The 6,511-nt window shown below is 34.7% G+C and overlaps 1 non-coding gene across 1 annotated transcript; it reads right to left on the reverse strand.

The window, feature by feature from the left end:
- Positions 1-2,512: 2,512 nt before the first annotated feature.
- On the reverse strand, positions 2,513-2,620 carry LOC122695797. The gene has a single exon (XR_006341550.1). It is a non-coding gene; the product is annotated as a U6 spliceosomal RNA (small nuclear RNA).
- Between the last annotated feature and the right edge of the window lie 3,891 nt (positions 2,621-6,511).

Raw genomic sequence — 6,511 nt, forward strand, 5'->3', positions numbered from 1 at the left:
CCTGATTTCAAAACTTGCCACAGAGCTATAGATAGATTTATAGATCAATGGAATAAAGTTGAGAATCCAGAAATAAACTCTCACATTTACAATCAATTGATTCTTGTTAATATAGTGGTGAGTATCCCTGCCTGTCACATGGGAGACTAGGATTCAATTCCCCAGGGGGGAGGCAACACCCTCCTTGGGCCCTCAGTGGTAAAGAACCCACCTACCGATGCAGGAGACATGGTTTCGATCCTCCAAGGAAGATCCCTTGGAGAAGGAAATGGCAACCTAATCCAGTATTCTTGCCTGGGAGATCCCACGGGCAGAGGAACCTGGCTGGCTACAGTCCATGGGGTCACAGATGTGCCTTAGCGACTGAGAATACATGCATGCACTGTTTTTGATGAGGCTGCCAAAACAATTCGAAGGGGGAAAGAACTATTTTCAAAAATGATCCTAAGACAGTTGGATAACCATATCCAAAAAAAAAAGAAAGAAACTGAATCCCTACTTCTCGTTACACATGGAAATTAACTCAAAAAGGAATAAAAACCCTAAATATAAGTGTTAAAGCTATAAAACCACTAGGAGAAAATATAGGTGTAATTTTTCATGACCTTGGACCTGGCAATGGTTTTTAAGATATAACATCAAAAGGACAAATGACCAAAGGAAAAAACAGATAAGGCGAACATCGTCAAAATTTTAAACTTTTGTGCTTCAAGGACCCCATCAAGAAATAAAAGACAACCCACAGAATGGGAGAAAATTTTTGCAAATCATATATATATGATACAGACTTTAATCTAGAATATATAAAGAATTACTTTAAATGAATAATAAAAGCCAATTGAAAAATAAGCAAAGGATATGAACAGGTATTTCTTCAAAAAGATCTATAAATGACCAACAAGCATATGAAAAAAATGCTCAACATCATTAGTTATCAGAGAAAGGCAACTCAAAACCACAGTGGAAACACCACATCCACTGAATAAAAAGATTATAACAAGTGTCGACAGGAATGTGGAGAATTTGGAGACCTCGTACATACATGAATGGATCTGAGAGTTGGACTGTAAAGAAGGCTGAGCGCCAAAGAATTGATGCTTTCAAACTGTGGTGTTAGAGAAAACATTTGAGAGTCCCTTGGACAGCAAGGAGATCAAAGCAGTCAATCCTAAAGGAAATCAATCCTGAATATTTATTGGAAGGACTGATGCTGAAGCTGAAGCTCCAGTACTTTGGCCACCTGATGTGAAGAGCTGACTCAGTGGGAAAGATTGAAGGTAAGAGGAGAACCTGATGACCCAGGATGAGATGGTTGGATGGCATCACCGACTCAATAGACAGGAGTTTGAGCAAACTCTGGGAGATGGTGAAGGACAGGGAAGCCTGGTGTGCTGCAGTCCATGGGGTCACAAAGAGCTGGACACGACTGAGGGACTGAGCAACATACATACATACACTGCTGATGGGAATGTAAAATGGTGCTGATGCTTTGGAAAACAGTTTGTCAGTTCCTCAAAAGGTAAACATAGAGTTACCATGTGTGTTGTGTGTGCTAAGTTGCTTCAGTTGTGTCCAACCTTTTGCAACTCTATGGACTGTAGCCTGCTAGGCTCCTCTGTCCAAGTTACCATATGATCCAACAATTCTACTCCTGGGTGTATACCAAAGAGGAGTTAAAACATGTGCACACAAAAACTTATATACAAATATCTATAGCAGCATTATTTATTAGCCAAAAGGTAGAAACAACACAAATGTCTTATCAACTGATGAATGGATAAATAACATATTGTATATTCACACCATGTAATATTATTTGACCATAAAGAGAAATGAGGGACTGACATGTTACAGGATGAATGAACCTTGAAAACATGATGCTAGGTGGAAGAAACCAGTTACAAAGTCTTCATACTGTATAATTCCTTTTATGTGAAATGTTCGGAATAAGCAAATCCATACAGACAAAGCAAATTGGTGGTTGCCCAGCACTGGGATATTGGAGGAAATGGGGAGTGAATGCTAATGGGCATGGGATTTCTTTGTTGTGGTGGGGAAAAAAATGTTTAAAAATTGACTGCAGGGAGTCCCCTGGTGGTCCAGTGGCTAAGACTCCAGTCTGAATGCAGGGGGCCCGAGGTTCAATCCCTGGTCAGGGAACTAGAGCCCACATGCTGCAACTACGACCTGGCACAGCCTAAATAAATAAGTAAATAAATATTTTTTAAATTCTAAAAAAATTGACTGTAATGATGATTGCACAATTCTGCATATACTAAAAGCCATTCACTTTATTTATTTATTTATTTTAACTATTTTTTTTTATTTGGCTCTGTCAGGTCTTAATTGAGGATACTGGATTTTTGTTGTGGCACTCGAGCGTAGTTGCTCCATGGCATGTGGGATCTTAGTTTCCTGACCAGGAATCGGACCCACCTTCTTTGCATTGCGAGGTGGATTCTTAACCATTGGACCACCAGGAAAGTCCCGCCATTCACTTTATTTTTTTTTTTTAAATATGGAACGCTTCACGAATTTGCGTGTCATCCTTGCGCAGGGGCCATGCTAATCTTCTCTGTTATCGTTCCAATTTTAGTATATGTGCTGCCGAAGTGAGCAGTTTAAAATGGTGAATGTGAACCATGTCTCAATAAAGTGGTCATTTTTTATTTTTTTGGTCATCTCTATTTTTTTTAAACTTTTTATTTTGTATTGAGGTATAGCCAATTAACAATGTTGTGATAGTTTCAAGTGAACAAAAGCTGTTATTTTTTTAAATGATAAACTTTATTATGGGATACAAAGGAAGCCTTGATTAATAGAAAAACACTTTATGTTCTGGGATTGAAAAGTGATATTATAAAAAATATCCATTCTTAGCAGTGGAGTATGTAAATGTGATATAGTTTCAATCAAAAGCCAAAGAAGGCTTCTGGTAGGAAGAGGAGAAGGAGATTGACAAAATGACTTCACATTTCATCATGAAAAATAATTATGTGAGAATAGCCAAGAAACTCCCTCAAAAGTTTAGCCATTAAAAAAAAAAAAAGTTTAGTGATGAGGTAGAAGTTTCCATCTGACATATGAAAATGTTCCATGTACCACAGAGTGAAAACATTACATTTCTGGGACTTTGTCTCATAAAAATTATTTTTTTAATTTCAATTTTATTGGATAGAGTTGATTTATAATGTTAGTTTCAGGTGTGCAGCAAAGTGATTCAGTTATACATACTCATATATTCATTCTTTTTCAGATTCTTTTCTCACATAGGTTGTCACAAAATATTGGTTAGGGTTTTCACAAAAATTCTTGTACAGTATGTGTGAGAGAGAGAGTATACATACATACATAGCCTTCCAGATAAAAATGGCAGATGGTACTGATAAAGGAAATAGTCCCTTTCTTTTTAATAATGTGGAAATATTGGATAAAATATAACAGCAAACAATTTAAATACAAAGCCAAACTAAAAACCAATAAAATGAAATCTCCCAGACTGATAAACATGCAAAGAAAATAAATAAAACACACACTACAAAAAACAAAAACAGCAAGAAAGAGGAGAAAAGAAACAGAAAAAATGAGACAACTAGAAACCAAGCTAAAATGGTAGAAACAAGCCAAAAGATATCAACAATCATAATGAATGTAAGTGAAAACAATGTGACTATTAATAGAGACTGTTGGATTGGAAAAAATGAAATCCAGTTGCTTGCAGCTTATAAAAAGATCAGTGGGGTTAAGTTGATTAGTCAGAAAGAAACACAAGTATCTGAAGGAATTTAATATATGATGAAGAAGATAGGATCGATCATCCAACAAATAGGCTAGGACAGCCACTAGGAGAAAGAAACCAAGTGTGGTTTCTACCTCAAATCTTATATCCCACCCCTAATCCTGACTAATTATAGATTCATACATACAAGTTAAAATAAGGGAAGTGCAGAAGCAAAAAAGGAAATGTGTATATAACATTGGAATTGTAGCTGGCCTTTTAAAGTGTGAGGCCAAAATCAGAAATTATGAAGGAAAAGACTGATTTGTGTATAGAAAAGTAAAATAACTTCTGTCCATGAAAAATCACATAAACATTAAATGAGAAGGGAAATGGTATATAAGGCAAAATGTTTGCAGTGAGTATTAAGCATGCCATCCTTAATGTAAAATACATTTTTTACATAAGAAAGTACATATCCCAAATAAAAGTGGTCTTAGCAGATTAGACAGTTCACCAAAGATATACAAGTAGCCATAAGCACGTGAGAAATGTTTAACTTTATAAGGAAAAAATGTAAATTTAAACAGTGAGATATAAACGTCCATCTGACAGCCAGGCAAAGATAAGAGAAATTATATTACCCAGAATTTTCAAACATTTGGAGACACCAAATTCTCATAAACTCTGACTGTAAGTATATGTTTGGTATTGTGTATGGAAACATATGGGCTTCCTGGTGTTTCAGATGGTAAAGTATCTGCCTGCAATGCAGATCCAGGTTCATTCCCTGGGTCGGGAAGATCCCCTGGAGAAGGGAATGGCTACCTACTCCAGTATTCTTGCTTGGAAAATTCCATAAACAGAGGAGCCTGGTGGGCTACAGTTATGGGGTTGCAAAAGTACATGTACTCTAAAGAGTATGCAGTAATTCTGAATTAATTCAGTAATTAAATATGCCCAAGAATATCAGTCATCAGTTTGCTTATAAGTATAAGCAGTGATAAATTATAAGCAAAACTAGTGTTTAAAAATAGAGAATTCATTTTCAAATATGGTTAATTTTACAATAGTGAAATATTGTGAACAATTAAATAATATTTCAAGGACACTTTCACGTCATGGAATATCTTTATATAATACTATTAAAAGTTGAATAGTTTAAAAATAGTGCATAACCTTTTGAGCTAGAGATTACATTTCTGGGAATTGGCTTCACAAAAATTTTTGTTTATGAGAGAAAGAGAAAGTGTGTGTGTGTGCATACATACAAATGGCAGACAGTACTGATAAAGGAAGTTGTCCCTCCCTTTTTTAATAGTGCAGAAATACTGGATAAAATCTAACAGCAAACAATTTAAATACAAAGCCAGACTAAAGACCAATGAAGTGAAATCTCCCAAATGAACAAGCATATAAAATATAAAACACACACTACAAAAAAAAACAAACAAGAAACAGCAAGAAAGGGGGAACAACATGGAAAAAGTGAGACAAATAGAAACCAAGATAAAGTGGTAGAAACAAGCCAAAAGATACCAATAATCATAATGAAGGTAAGTGAAATAATGTGATTATTAATAGAGACTGTTGGATTAGAGAAAATGAAATCCAGTTACTTGTAGCCTATAATAATATCTGAGGTATTAAGACACCAAAGTTGAAAGTAAAAGGATGAAAAAAAAAAGCAAATCGTAACTAAAATAAAGGTGGTTAGTTGTCTTAAATTCAGATTAAAATAGGCATTATTAGAGTGATACATTGATAAAAAATATACATATAAGCCTGTATAAAACTAATCTTAAAAATCTAAAATATGTATAAAGCAGTAATGAATTGGAGGACATGGAGAAATTGAGAAAGGCACCATCATTGTGAGAAATTCCAACAAGCCTCCCAGAGTTAGTACTACTTCAAAAGATAAAATGTAATAACTGTAGAAGATTTGATCAAAACCAAGCTGGATTTGATGAACACGGAACCTTGCACTCAATAATTTAAAATTCACATTCTTCTCAAGCACACATGCAGCCATGACCGGAGTCATCACTTGCAAGACCACAAAGCAAGTCTTCACAAATTTCAAAGAACTGATGTCATGCAGACCACTTTCCCAGACCGCACTGCCATTAAATTAGATGTCAACAAATAGTTTAAAATTACCATAAACCTTGATGTTTCTGAATAGACTCTTGGTCAGAAAAAAAAAAATCACAATGGGAAGTTTTTTTTAATATTTAGAACTGAATTATAATAATATTACATTTCAAAACTTGTGAGATACAATAAAAGTGGCAAATAGAAGGAAATATATGGCCTCTTAAATGCTAATCTGAAAACAAGAAAGGCTGAAATTAATTAGCTGAGTTTCTAAGAAGTTAGACAAAGGATAATAGAGTAAGTTCCCACCCTGCCCCGCAAAAGGGCTTTTATAAATAAAAGCCAAATTCAAATACAAATCAGAGAGAACCAAATAAACCGAAAGATGGTTCTTTGGAAAGGCAAACACATATCTGGCAAGATAGAAGAGAAATAGAAAGCACAAATAAATAATAATAGGAATGTAAAAGGAGATGTAGCTGTAGATACAGTGAAGGTTATGATATTATAATACAATTGTTCTGTACCTTCATGTGAATGCATTTTAAAACTTAGATGAAATAGGAATTTTTTTCCCAGAAAAAATAACAATAAAACTAACTCAAGAAGAAATAGAATGCCTATGATTCCAAAACTTATTAAAACATTGAAGCAGTAATTTAAAATCTTTTCACAAAGGCAATCCCAAATGCA

This window comes from Cervus elaphus, chromosome 5 (assembly GCF_910594005.1).
Source record: "Cervus elaphus chromosome 5, mCerEla1.1, whole genome shotgun sequence".
NCBI classification, from domain to species: Eukaryota; Metazoa; Chordata; class Mammalia; order Artiodactyla; family Cervidae; genus Cervus; species Cervus elaphus.